A 14987-nucleotide genomic window follows, 5' to 3' on the forward strand; every position below is an offset into this window, starting at 1 on the left:
GGAAGTCTCATCATAACATTTTTCTTGGTGGTGAGGGTTTGGGGATAGTTGACTGGGACATGGAGAGGGGGAACAGGTGCATGTAGGACAATGATATTTATTTTTTTCTTTTATGTGGTCCTCTACAAAATGTTTCAAAAGATTGAAATGTTCCGTAAGCATATTCATGTTTTGTTCCATGAGTTGTACTGTATTTTCTAATGTCTCTTTTGCTCTATTATTTTCAATGTTTGTATGGTCCGTTAAAAAGATAGATATATGTTAAGTACACATAAATTAATGATTATTCATTTTGTTATATAGAGAAGTGTCTACCATTAGTATCACTGTCTTCAGACATTTCCTCACGTGGAAAGTTTTCTTCAAGCCATTCCAAAGTACTGGACATTTCTGTGTAAAAAAAAATATATTACTTTTAGTGAACCAAATATAGAAAGTTTAGAAATATATAAGAAAAATCAAGTTTACTTACTAGTTTCTGGTAAGTTGTGTTCTTACTGTTGTGAGGTCTGCTGTTGCTCCTAGCTGTGCAGTTTCTGTGAGGTAATTATGCTGGAAGCATATCTTTTTTGTTTTGGTATATTCCATTTTAGTACACATGGTATTTAAATGGACAGTTGATATGTTACATATATAGGTTGCATTTATTACTTATTGTTATATTTACAGGGTAATTCATAGAATTTCGCACAGTGTGCGCGTGCGAATGTCTGCGCCAGCTGTGTGCGCTAATATTGATTTCCGCGCACAGCGTATTCATGGATTTTCGCCTTCAAAACCAGCCGTGGTGCAGAGTGGCGCAGCGACCCTGCAGCAGTGCCAGTTACGCCCCCAAGAACGCCCCTAGCGCAAGGAAAAGCCATCAAAATCCTCAATCCAGCGCAAAGGGCTGCGCTAATCCTGGACCAGTTTACAGGGCTGCCAAACAGCAAACGCCAAGCGGGGAACATGTATTACTGGGGTTTGCGTGAAGTTTCACACACGAAAGTGCCTGTGCGAGTGGGGTACATGTATAACTGGGGTTTGCGGGAAGTTTCACACGCGATTTCGGCAAGGTACGTGTATTTCGGAGGTTCGCGTGAAGTTTCACATGCGAAAGGGCCTGTGTGAGTGGGGTACGTGTATAACTGGGGTTCACGTGAAGTTTTACATGCGAAAGGGCCTGTGCGAGTGGGGTACGTGTATAACTGGGGTTTGCGTAAAGTTTCACACACGATTGGAGCAGGGTACGTGTATTACGGGGGTTCGCAGGAAGATTCACACGCGAAAGGGCCTGTGCGAGTGGAGTACGTGTATAACTGGGGTTCGCGGGAAGTTTCACACGCAATTTCAGCAGGGTACGTGTATTACGGGGGTTCGCGGGAAGTTTCACACGCCAAAGGGCCTGTGCGAGTGGGGTACCTGTATAACTGGGGTTCGCGTGAAGTTTCACACGCAAAAGGGCCTGTGCGAGTGGGGTACGTGTATAACTGGGGTTCGCGGGAAGTTTCACACGCGAAAGGGCCTGTGCAAGTGGGGTAAGTGTATAACTGGGGTTTGCGGGAAGTTTCACACGCGATTTCAGCAGGGTATGTGTATGACGGGGGTTCGTGGGAAGTTTCACACGCAAGAGGGCCTGTGCGAGTGGGGTACGTATATAACTGGGGTTCGCGGAAAGTTTCACACGCGATTTCAGCAGGGTACGTGTATTTCAGGGGTTCACGGGAAGTTTCACACGCGAAAGGGCCTGTGCGCGTGGGGTACGTGTATAACTGGGGTTCGCTCTAAGTTTCACATGCGATTTCAGCAGGGTACGTGTATTACGGGGGTTCGTGGGAAGTTTCACACGCGAAAGGGCCTGTGCAAGTGGGGTATGCGTATAACTGTGGTTCGCGGGAAGTTTCACACGCAATTTCAGCAGGGTACGTGTATTTCGGGGGTTTGCGGGAAGTTTCACTTGCGAAAGGGCCTGTGCGAGTGGGGTACATGTATAACTGGGGTTCGCAGGAAGTTTCACATGCGATTTCAGCAGGGTACGTGTATTACAGGGGTACGCGGGAAGATTCACACGCGAAAGGGCATGTGGTAGTGGGGTATATGTATAACTGGGGTTCGCGGGTAGTTTCACACTCGATTTCAGCAGGGTACGTGTATTTCGGGGGTTCGCGTGCAGTTTCACACGCGATTGGAGCAGGGTACGTGTATAACTGGGGTTCGCGGGAAGTTTCACACGCAATTGGAGCAGGGTACGTGTATTTCTGGGGTTCGCGGGAAGTTTCACACGCGATTTTGCTGTCAGAGCAGGGTACGTAAATTTCAGGGGTGTGCGGTGAGTCCTACACGTGAATTGGCAGTGTGGGTCCTCCCAGGTGTTCCCTCTACACCCCCCACGTCACCTGCAGGCAGCCCATACCACAAGGGACTACCCCCCACCCCTGGTCATGTCCCGCAGGCAGCCCAAGCCACATGTCAGCTTGCATCCCCACCCCCCAGCAGTCAGGGGACCCTGCCAGCAGGCCCCCACTCATGTCCCACACATGTCCCCCTGCACCCACACCCCCCAGCAGTCAGGGGCACCTGTCAGCAGGCCCCCCACATGTCCCCCTGCACCCCCACCAGCCAGCAGTCAGGGGCACCTGCCAGCAGGCCCCCACTCATGTCCCACACATGTCCCCCTGCACCCCCACCCCCCAACAGTCAGGGGCACCTGCCAGCAGGCCCCCACACATGTCCCCCTGCACCCCCACCCCCCAGCAGTCAGGGGCACCTGCCAGCAGGCCCCCACTCATGTCCCACACATGTCCCCCTGCACCCCCGCCCCCCAGCAGTCAGGGGCACCTGCCAGCAGGCCCCCACTCATGCCCCATACATGTCCCCCTGCACCCCCACCCCCCAGCAGTCAGGGGCACCTGCCAGCAGGCCCCCACTCATGTCCCCCTGTACCCCCACCCCTCAGCAGTCAGGGGCACCTGCCACCAGGCCCCCACACATGTCCCCCTGCACCCCCACCCCCCCAGCAGTCAAGGGCACCTGCCAGAAGGCCCCCACATGTCCCCCTGCACCCCACCCCCAGCAGTCAGGGGCACCTGCCAGCAGGCCCCCACTCATGTCCCACACGTCCCCCTGCACCCCCACCCCCCAGCAGTCAGGGGCACCTGCCAGCAGGCTCCCACACATGTCCCCCTGCACCCCTACACCCCAGCAGTCAGGGGCACCTGCCGGCAGGCTCCCATTCATGACCCACACATGTCCCCCTGCACCCCCACCCCCCAGCAGTCAGGGGCACCTGCCAGCAGGCCCCCACTCATGTCCCACACATGTTCCCCTGCACCTCCACCCCCCAGCAGTCAGGGGCACCTGCCAGCAGGCCCCCACTCATGTCCCCCTGCACCCCCACCCCCCAGCAGTCAGGAGCACCTGCCAGCAGGCCCCCACACATGTCCCCCTGCACCCCCACCCCCCAGCAGTCAGGGGCACCTGCCAGCAGGCCCCCACTCATGTCCCTCACATGTCCCCCTGCACCCCCACCCCCCAGCAGTCAGGGGCACCTGCCAGCAGGCCCCCACACATGTCCCCCGCACCTCCACCCCACAGCAGTCAGGAGCACCTGCCAGCAGGCCCCCACACATGTCCCCCCTGACAGGTCCTCACACTCCAGACCCATGACCCTCATGGCCACCCAAATCCCACCCCAGTCCAAACACCCCACATTGAATTCCCAAAGTCATGATAGAAAATACATAACCAGAATGGCCATGAATCAATGTCCCTCAGACCCACGCAATGGTGACACATGACTATGAAAAGATCAACATTGTGACATGCACAAAACAAATGATATAAAACCACATCAGTAAAGTATATAATACATGTCTATTCAATGATTAACCGAATGAATAAAACAAAATCACACAATAATGGAAATAATGGAGAAAAAGCTGCATGTCCAAAATATTAAAAAAAAATATGTGAAAGCAGAATCCAAATCAATCCAAAAGCAAATGGGTCCGTCCAACCAAATCCAAAGTGTAAAAATCCATTGACATCCACATCCATTGATCCATGGTAAAAAAGAAACTTAAATGAAGTAAAATCCAGTGTTGAACTATATACAAAGTACAAATCCAGGGTCCATGAGCCCAACCATTGAAAGGAAACCTACAAAAACCCTACCTAATGAACAACTATATACAAAAAGGTGGGGCATTGTCCAAGCACCCCAAATGAAATGAAAACCAAAAGGAAACCTAACACTAATTAACTATATACAATGGCAGCTGGCTAGTCCGACGGCTCACTTCCTGATTTCCCGGGCCAGGGCATCATGGAACTCCTGCTCGATGTCCCGGAGGCAGTCCTCTTCCATGGCCCCGAGGGTTCGCAGGGACGATGACATCCGGACCTCCAGGTCCCTGCGAATTGCCTCGAGGCACTCGGCCCGCCTCAGAGCCCTTTGCATGGAGTTCTCAGCCCTGACCATCGTGAGCCGTGCCTCTTCCGCCCGCTGCCGCTCCGCATGTATAGCATGGCCTAACCGCTGCCACACGGAAGACACTTCCCGTCCTGGGTCCTCCTGCCCTCCGGCCGATGCCTGCCCCTCCGATGTCGAAGGCCCTGAGCCATCATGGCTCCCACCTTGTTGCTGCTGCTGTGCCTGTGCCCTGGCTCCTGCTGCCTGCACATCCTCCTCCGGCTGGGGTGCAGTTGTTGAGGTGGCCACCCCTGCTGGACATCCGACTCCCGACTGTGGCAGGGATGTGTCCTCCACCAGCCTGGCCGCACGGTCAGAGGCAGCTCCACAGGGTACTCAGCTGATACATGGGTGGGAAGATGGCACAGAGGACGACTGGTGCATAGGGGGTTCAGGTGACTAGGGGGCCGAAGCAAGGTTCAGCAAACGGAGGAATCCGGCCTGGGTGGCCTGTCCCAGTAGGCTGACGTGGACAACGAGCCATTCGAGATGACGTGCAGTCTCCCCATGAAAAGACTGCAGGTCACCTCGCATTGCCCGTTGACCCAACGCCACCCTACCCAGGACAAGCTCAACCCGGTCCCGGATAGCCACGTCCGCAAGGAGAGGAAGGCCAGTTGTTGTAAGCGGATCCCCTCCCTGAAAACGGGTCTGGACGTAGGCATCCCTGCTGGTGCGGGATGATGCAGTCACAGGATCGGGGACAGGATTACACACAGGCACCTCCCTGGCGGCCTGTGCTGCCTCCTGTCCCTGCCCCTGCACTGCACCACTGGCACCAGTGGAATCCCCACCTCCAGACCCCGTCTCTGACCCTTGCGCGGCCTCCTCCTCCACCAAACCCCCCACCAACCTGGATGACTCCGTGCCATCTTCCTTCGTAGGACCCTGTGGGGTCTCAGCTGCCCCTTCTGCTGCCGAGGAGTCCAACTCCAACCTCTGCCTCTTGGACCTACCCTCGGCAGCTGCAGCCTGGGACGCGGCACCGGACTCCTCACTCCCTGACGAGATCACAACCTGGGAGGGGAGCCGGGCCTTGCGTCTCCGGCTGGTGGTGTGATCCCCGCCGCTGTGCTCCACAGCACCCTCTCCGCTCTCTTCATCAGTTGACGCTGCAGACAGGGAGAGGTAGGAGACAGGCATCAGTACACTGTACAATGGACTGATACACACATGCCAGTTGCACATGAGTGGCAGTGGCACACTTCAGGCATGGCATCACAATCCCCAACACACATGGCATGTCAACTCACACACATGAGCAATTCCACAGCCATATGGCAACAGCCAGCACCATCCATACATATACAACAGCATGAGCAGCCAAAGGTGAGCCAGACATCACATGAAACACAGGGAGTGCACTAGACATGCACACACGCCACCACACTTACATGCACGTGTACACCTCCACCAACTGTCGCAGTGATGAGATCGGCATCCATGTCACATCTGGCAATCAGTCTTCTACATATCAGTGTCCCAAGCATCCATGTTGCATCACTGTTGCACCCTTGTGAAATACACACACATGCACATGTACACGGTGCAGATACATGCAGCTGGAACCGACATCCATGTGTGACACCACAACCATGCCAACTTACATACACAGTCATTCAAACATGTGTGCTCACACATCTGCATTTGGCAGGCCAGCTTACACACACATGAACCACCCATGTGTCTCACACATGAGAGGACTTGCATGTGTTAGCCTGACGGCCCTGTACATACACATCCATACATGGCCCTACAAAACCACATGTGCAACCTGCACACTACTGGCACACCACCACATGCACAGTTTACAATCAGTATGCATGTACATTTACCGCTCGACTCCAGATGGGTCTGCCTCTCAAGGACCTGGACGTGGAGCGCTGGTCATATGCGTTCCAGGACCCTCATTTGATGTTCCGACAGGTGGCCCCGGCGCCCCATAGCATCCGCTGCCTTCAGGAGTCGCCGGGCCTTGTTGAGGGTCCTGGACCTGAAGTCCTCCCAGCGCTTCTTGACATGTTTGAATTTGCGGACTGCCACCCCCTCCGCATTGATGGATGTCACGATGTCCGTCCAGATCCTGGTCCATCCTTCCTTGTCGGCACGCAAACTTCCGAAGAGGGCATCATACTGCCCCAGGACTTGCTCCACCAGGACATCAACTTTGGTGGCAGTGAAGCTGGTGGCCCTCTGCCTCTCTGGCTGGGGGTTGCCAGTGGTGCCAGATGGTGGTGTGCCCGACATGGCAACCAAGAGGCAGGTGTGGGTGGGCAACTGGGCCCTTGGGCTGGGCTGTGGAGCAATGGTATCCCAGTCGGGAGTCTTCAGTTCCAGCAGGGGTGGTCACAGCAACTGCACCCCTGGCTGATGTGCAGGCAACAAATAGCAGGGCACGTGGGCAGCAGGCAGGCAGGCAGCAGCAGATGGCAGGTGGGAGCATGCTCGGGGCTCTTGGGGGCAGGAAAATGGCCTTCAGGGCAGGAGCGTGGTCTTCCGTGTGTTTTCGCGTGGCCAACTTGATACGGAGTGATTTGGCACGTGACAAAATTGCACGTCAGCGTGTAATTCGAGGAAAGGCCCTTAGCGCGTGAGCGCATCAGCACATGCACGTGATTCCATTGGGCCAAAGGCCCTTAGCGCGTAAGTGCGTCTATGATGTATGGCGCACGGGCATTGCCCTGGCAGGGCTTGAAGATCCCACATGGATTTCCATTGCTCTGTACGTGCTTTTCGTGGGGTGCGGTGCGTGTGTTTTCCAGGCGTTGCGGTTCACACGCTATTACTTCACAGCGGGTGGGCGTTGGCTACGCGTTCTTCTACACGCAAGACAGACGGTGAGTGGTAGCCCGCTCGCCCAGGCCCAATCGCGTGTAAAACTTCCTGTGCACCCCACAAATACACGTACCCTGCTTGCTCAAGGCCTATCGCGTGTGAACCGACAAGAAGTACAGATTTCACCCACTCGCTCTCCACGAAAAGCACGTACAAGAAAATGGCGTCCTACACGTACCTTTTAAACTGGCCCACACATACACTTCACTTACGCGTGTACGCGCCCTTTCATCCAAATACACGCGATGCCACTTGGACGTGCAGTTTTTCCACGTGTGCTCTGTCATCACGTGCTATGAGGGAAATGCCCGTGCGCGTAATGTAACTTACGCGCTTATGCGCTAAGGGCCTTTGGTCCAATGGAAACGCGTGCGTGTGCTGATGCACTTACGCGTTAAGGCCCTTTCTTCGAATTACACGCTGACGTGCAAGATTTTCATGTGCCAAAACACTCCGTATCAAGCTGGCCACGTGAAAACACACGGAAGACCACACTCCTGCCCTGAAGGCCATTTTCCTGCCCCCCAGAGCCCCGAGCACGCTCCCACCTGCCATCTGCTGCTGCCTGACTGCCTGCTGCCCACGTGCCCTGCTATTTGGTGCCTGCACATCAGCCATCTGCAGGGGTCCAGTTGCTGTGTCCACCCCTGCTGGAACAGAAGACTCCCACCTGGGATACCATCGCTCCACAGCCCAGCTCCAGGACACAGTTGCCCACCCACACCTGCCTCTGGGGTCGTCATGTCGGGGCAAACACCATCTGAGACCACTGGCGACCCCCAGCCAGAGGGGCAGAGGGTCACCAGCTTCAGTCAGAAGGAATTTGGTGTCCTGGTGGAGCATGTCCTGGGGCATTATGATGCCCTCTTCGGAACATCACGCGCCAACAAGGAAGGACGGGATAGGATCTGGGACGACTTTGTGGTTGCCATCAATGCGGAGGGGGTGGCAACCCGCAACATCAAGCAAGTCAAGAAGCGCTGGGAGGACTTGAGGTCCAGGACCCTCATAAAGGCCCGGCACCTAGTGGAGGGGGGCCGGGGCAGCATGAGTACCATCCAGATGAGGGTCCTGGAATGCGTAGGGCCAGCGCTCCACGCCCAGATCCTTCAGAGGCAGACCTGTCTGGAGTGGAGCGGTAAGTGGCCAAGCATTGCTGTGTGAGACAGGGCATGTTGCAGGGGGCTGGTTGTCTGATACTTGCCTGTATGTGTGACATAGGCCATGTACGTATGTGTGTGTGCAGGGACATCATGGTCATGCATGTGAGACCAGTAATGTGTGAACCACATGGTTGGTTCATGTTACAATGCAACATGCGGAGGAGCATGCGTAATGCACACATTAACGCATGCCTGTCTCTGTTATTGGACATAAATGGGGTGTGAGAGATGGGTGCTGCTGTCATGGACATGTCTGGTGTCCATCTCTGTGTGTCTGACTTGCGTGTCTGTGACTTGTAAATGCCATGGATGCATGACACATGTCTGTGACAATGTTCAGATTCACTGATGCAGCCTACTCATCCTTGTATCCACTGTGTCTGGGGTGTACGAGGCCAGATGGATGAAACTACGGTGAAGTGTGTGCATGTGATAGGCATGACCCATGATGCATGTGAGTTTCAAACCAGCATTGTATGTTTCAAGAGTCCCTTGGACATGTATGCTAATGTTCACAGCATGCGTCGTGCCTGTTACTGCATGTGTTTTGCCTGCATTGACCCATGTGTTGTGGAGGGACATGATGGAAGTGATGTTTGACAGTGCCACTCATCTGCTATTGCTTCCTGTCTAGGGGACCATTGTACAGTACCCTGATGCTTGTGTTCTATGTCTCCCTCTACACAGCGGAAAGTGATGAAGAGGGCGGAGACAGCGCTGTGGAGCAAAGCGCGGGGATTCCCTCACCGGCCAGCAACGCAAGGCCCAGTCACCCTCTCAGAAATTACCATCATCCGGGAGTGAGGGGACTGGTGCTGCGTCTGCCACTACGGCTGCAGCGGAAGGGGTGGGTGAGCCCCCACAGGGGCTTGCAACGGAGGAAGACAGTGTGGAGCCATCCAGGTTGGTGGTTTCCACAGAGGAGGAGGAGGCCGCTACTGAGCCGCACATGGGGCCTGGTGGGGGTGATACCACTGGTGCAAGTGGTGCAGTCCAGGGGCAGGGGCAGGAGGCAGCACAGGTCGCCGTGGAGGGGCCTGTGCATGTCACTGTCCCTGACACTGTGACTGCACCACCATGCACCAGCAGGGATGCCCCATCCCAGGCCCGTCCGCAGGTAGGGAGGATGTCCATGTCATCTGACTCCCCTCCACCTGCGGACGAGGGGACCCCTGGCCATATGGAGAAGGTCCTGATTGGTGTCGCGTTGCGCATGCGTGACATTCGTGACGACGTGTGGGCTTCCCGGGGGGAGCACGCACGTCATCACGAAGAGCAGCGTGCCAACGTGGCCCAGTTGAGAGTGTCCATGGTCGGGGGTTTTGTACATGTGTTGGCCACTCTGGCGGCCCTCTCCTCCTCTGTGATGACTATATGCCAGTCGTTCTCCATGCCGTCTTCTGGCCCAGATGTCACCAGGGCCCCCTGTGGACCTGCCCTGACCAACGCAGCCAGCTCGGTGGGGATCCCATCCCTGCCACAGTCGGGAGTCGGAGGTCCAGCACGGGTGGACACCCCAGCAACTGGATCCCAGCAGATGGAGGATGTGCCGGCATCATCGGGCAGGGCACGTGCACGACGGCGTCGGTGGATTCCATCAGCCTGGATGCCGTCGTGCTGGCAGAGGCAGTTGCGTCGGAGTCAGCGGCAGGCTGAACGTGGGAGGCATCATGGCTCGGGGCCATCTACATCAGAGGGGCAGGCATCGGCCGGAGGGCAGGAGGACCCTGGAATGGGAGTGTCTTCCGTGTGGCAGCAGTTGGGCCAGCAGATAGGGGCGGAGCGGCGGCGGGTGGAGGAGGCATGGCTCACAATGGTCAGGGCGGAGATCTCCATGCGCAGGGCGCTGAGGTGGGCTGAGTGTCTCGAGGGAATTCGCAGGGAGTTGGAGGTGGACATGGCGTTATCCCTGCGAGACCTCAGGGCCAGAGAACAGGCCCGTCTCCAAGACATTGAACAGGAGTTCGATGATGCCCTGGCCCATGACATCGACAAGTGAGCCGTTGGACTTGTCCGCCACCATTGTATATGGTTCATTAGTGTTAAGTTTAATTTCTTTTTTTTTTCATTTGGGGCGCATGGACTATGCCCCACATTTTTGTATATCGTCAGTAATTAAGTAGGTTTCATTGTAGGTTTCATTTATGTCGTTGGGCTCATGTATCCTGGATTTGCTATTTGTACATAGTTTTACAGTGGACTTTTCTCCTTCATTTTTTTTTCACCATGGAGCAATGGATATTACGCTTTTCTTTCCCTTTGGATTTGCTTTGTTGGATGGTGACTTTGGACACATTTTCATTTGGATTAATTTTGATTCTCATTTTATTTATTTATCATTTTTTGGGACATGCTGCATTTTGATTATTATTGGCATTATTGTGTGGTTTGATTTCATTCCCTTCATTTTGACTTGAATACATTTTTGTTTCTTACTTCAATGTGTGGTCTTCTCTCATTGGTTTCATGCATGTCACAATGTGGGTTTTCTCAGTCATGTGTTGCCATTGTGTGGGTCTGACAGACTTGTACTCATGCGCATACTGCTTATTTGTGATCTATCATGTAATGGGGATTTCAATTTGGAGTGGATGTAAAGCTTGGTTGGGTGCTTGGACTGGGGTGGCGTGGGGTGGGATTTGGGTGGCCATAAGAGCCAGGGATCTGGATTGTGATGACGTGTTGGCTGGGGGACATGTGTCGGGGCCTGCTGGCAGGTGCCTGTCAATGATGGGGGGTGGGGGTGCTGGGGACATGTGTGGGGGCCTGCTGGCAGGTGCCCCTGACTGCTGGGGGGTGGGGGTGCTGGAGGACATGAGTGGGACATGAGTGTGGGCCTGCTGGCAGGTGCCCTGCACTGCTGGGGGGTGGGAGTGCTGGGGGACATGAGTGGGGGCCTGCTGGCAGGTGCCCTGCACTGCTGGGGGATAGGGGTTCTGGGGGGCATGTGTGGGGGCCTGCTGGCAGGTGTCCTGCACTGCTGGGGGGTGGGGGTGCTGGGGGACATGAGTGGGGGCCTTCTGGCAGGTGTCCTGCACTGCTGGGGGGTGGGAGTGCTGGGGGACATGTATGGGGGCCTGCTGGCAGGTGCCCTGCACTGCTGCGGGGTGGGGGTGCTGGGGACATGTGTGGGGGCCTGCTGGCAGGTGCCCTGCACTGCTGGGGGGTGGGGGTGCTGGCAGACATGTGTGGAGACCTGCTGGCAGGTGCCTCTGACTGCTGGGGGGTGGGGGTGCTGGGGGACATGAGTGGGACATGAGTGGGGGCCTGCTGGCAGGTGCCCTGCACTGCTGGGGGGTGGGGGTGCTGGGGGACATGTGTGGGGGCCTGCTGACAGGTGCCCTGCACTGCTGGGGGGTGGGGGTGCTGGGGGACATGCGTGGGGGCCTGTTGGCAGGCGCCCTGCACTGCTGGGGGGTCGGGTGCTGGGGGACATGTGTGGGGGCCTGCTGGCAGGCACCCTGCACTGCTGGGGGGTGGGGGTGCTGGGGGGCATGTGTGGGGGCCTGCTGGCAGGTGCCCTGCACTGCTGGGGAGTGGGGGTGCTGGGGGACATGTGTGGGGGCCTGCTGGCAGGTGCCCTGTAATGCTGGGAGGTGGAGGTGCTGGGGGACATGTGTGGGGGGCCTGCTGGCAGGTGCCCTGCACTGCTGGGGGGTGGGGGTGCTGGAGGACATGAGTGGGACATGAGTGGGGGCCTGCTGGCAGGTGCCCTGCACTGCTGGGGGGTGCGGGTGCTGGGGGACATGTGTGGGGGCTTGCTGGCAGGTGCCCCTGACTGCTGGGGGGTGGGGGTGCTGGGGGACATGAGTGGGACATGAGTGGGCGCAAGCTGGCAGGTGCCCTGCACTGCTGGGGGCTGCGGGTGCTGGGGCACATGTGTGGGGGCCTGCTGGCAGGTGCCCGGCACTGCTGGGGGGTGGGGGTGCTGGGGAACATGTATTGGACATGAGTGGGGGCCTGCTGGCAGGTGCCCCTGACTGCTGGGGGGTGGGGGTGCTAGGGGACATGAGTGGGACATGAGTGGGGGCCTGCTGGCAGGTGCCCTGCACTGCTGGGGGTGGGGGTGCTGGGAACATGTGTGGGGGCCTGCTGGCAGGTGCCCTGCACTGCTGGGGGGTGGGGGTGCTGGGGGACATTTGTGGGGCCTGCTGGCAGGTGCCCTGCACTGCTGGGGGGTGGGGGTGCTGGGGGACATGAGTGGGACATGAGTGGGGGCCTGCTGGCAGGTGCCCTGCACTGCTGGGGGGTGGGGGTGCTGGGGCACATGTGTGGGGGCCTGCTGGCAGGTGCCCTGCACTGCTGCGGGGTGGGAGTGCTGGGGCACATGTGTGGGGGCCTGCTGGCAGGTGCCCTGCACTGCTGCGGGGTTGGGGTGCAGGGGGACATGAGTGGGGGCCTGCTGGCAGGTGCCCTGCACTGCTGGGGTGTGGGGGTGCAGGGGGTCATGCATTGGTGATCAGTAGTGCAAGGTGACATGTGGCTTGGCTGGGGGCATGCCCATGGTGGATGGGCTGCCTGCTAGACATGACCAGGGGTGCAGGGTAGTCCCCTGTGGTGTGGGCTGCCTGCAGGGGCCATGGAGGGTGTAGAGGGAACACCTGGGAGGACCCACACTGCCAATTCACGTGTAGGACTCCCCGGCACCTCCCGAAATACACGTACCCTGCTGAAATCGCGTGTGAGACTTCCCGCGAACCCCAGTAATACACGTACCCCACTCGCACAGGGCCAATCGCGTATGAAACTCCACGCGAACCCCAGTTATACACGTACCCCACTCGCACAGGCCCTTTCGCGTGTGAAACTTCCCACGCATCCCAGAAATACATGTACCCGGATCCAATCGCATATGAAACTCCACGCGAACCCCAGTTATACACGTACCCCACTCGCCCAAGGCCTATCGCGTGTGAAACTTCACGCGAAACCCAGAAATACACGTTCCCCACTCGCACAGGGCCAATCGCGTATGAAACTTGACGCAAACCCCAGAAATACATGTACCCGGATCCAATCGCGTGTGAGACTTCACGCGAACCCAGTTATACAAGTACCCTGCTTGCCCAAGGCCTATCGCGTGTGAAACTTCACGTGAACCCCAGTTATACAAGTACCCCGCTGGCCCAAGGCCTATCGCGTGTGAAACTTCCCGCGCACCCCAGAAATACACGTACCCGGATCCAATTGTGTGTGAGACTTCACGTGAACCCCAGTTATACAAGTACCCCGCTCGCCCAAGGCCTATCGCGTGTGAAACTTCCCGCGCACCCCCGAAATACACACAAACGCTATTTTTCACACAGTGGGTGTCCGTGTTTGTCGCGTACCCCTTTGCACGTCATTTGTCCTAGAGGGACACAGTATGGGACATTCATCATAACTGTATGTACGTGCTTTTTGTTAGCGCACATTTTTTTCATGCGCAGGGACGCTACCGCCTGGATACGTGTGGCGGACGTGTATAGGCCTGTGCGCGTCTTTGCCCGTGCGCTGGTTTGCCCTATTCGATTCCATGAATACTTGTTGTAGGCGAGCGTGTGGGCGTTCTGCGCACTTGCCTCCTGTACTTCCCCCGTGATGCCCACATTTTCACGCGTTGTTCCCCATTCCGCGTGTCACGCCCCGTGTTACGCCTACTTTTGTTGTGTGTGCCGCGCTATGTGCACTTTTGCTGTGAGCTTAGCGCACGCGGTTTCAAGGCGTATGCGCGAGCGTGCACCGAACAGGATTTGAGGGCACATCCATGGATTTCCCTGCGCACGGACTTCCATGAATCGCTGTGCACGGGTTTCGCTGCGATTTTCGCACTGGCACTGCGATTCGCACGCTTTCTCACGCTTGCCCTGAAAATTTCAGTGCACATTAATTCCATGAATCGGCCAGATAATGTGTTTATGTGCTGCTTTTTGAACTTGTTCAGTGTTCATATGGCATGATAGAACAATCTAAAATACCCCCTGAGTTTTTGGGTAGTGTTGATGTTGTCCACGGACATGCGCACAGTCCGTGGACATCAAAATCACTAACAGGGGGTTCAGCATGTTATATGTATATAAAGTAAGGGAATCCTAGTAAACATCTATGAAATTCATAGTATGTATATGTATATTCAGTAAAAGAAACTTTGATAAAGGGACATTATGGTTAAGTTGACCTACTAAAAACCTATGAAATTGAGTAAAAAAACATTGTTAAAGGGACGTTATGGTTCCAAGTAAAACCGAAAACCCCCTGAAATTCGCCAGTTATGGTAAGCTAAGCAACCATAACTCGCGCCACCAGCGTGCATTGCTAAGACTGTTAAGACGGATTTCTGAACTCTGTCCTGGCGGCGCAGAAGTTCAGAAGGCCAACCTAATTACTTGGAACAGGGTAACCTCTGGACAAGCCAGACCAATCAGGGTAGCGATCACGGCGGTCAAGACTAGGTCTCAAGAGGGGTGAGGGTGACTGAAAGCCCGCAATGAGCACACAAAGCAAGGACACTTACAAACTACTCCAAACAGGTGTTATATTAAAAATATATACACATTTAT

Source organism: Ambystoma mexicanum, chromosome 3p (assembly GCF_040938575.1).
Source record: "Ambystoma mexicanum isolate Mex_15411 chromosome 3p, UKY_AmexF1_1, whole genome shotgun sequence".
In the NCBI taxonomy this organism is placed as follows: domain Eukaryota; kingdom Metazoa; phylum Chordata; class Amphibia; order Caudata; family Ambystomatidae; genus Ambystoma; species Ambystoma mexicanum.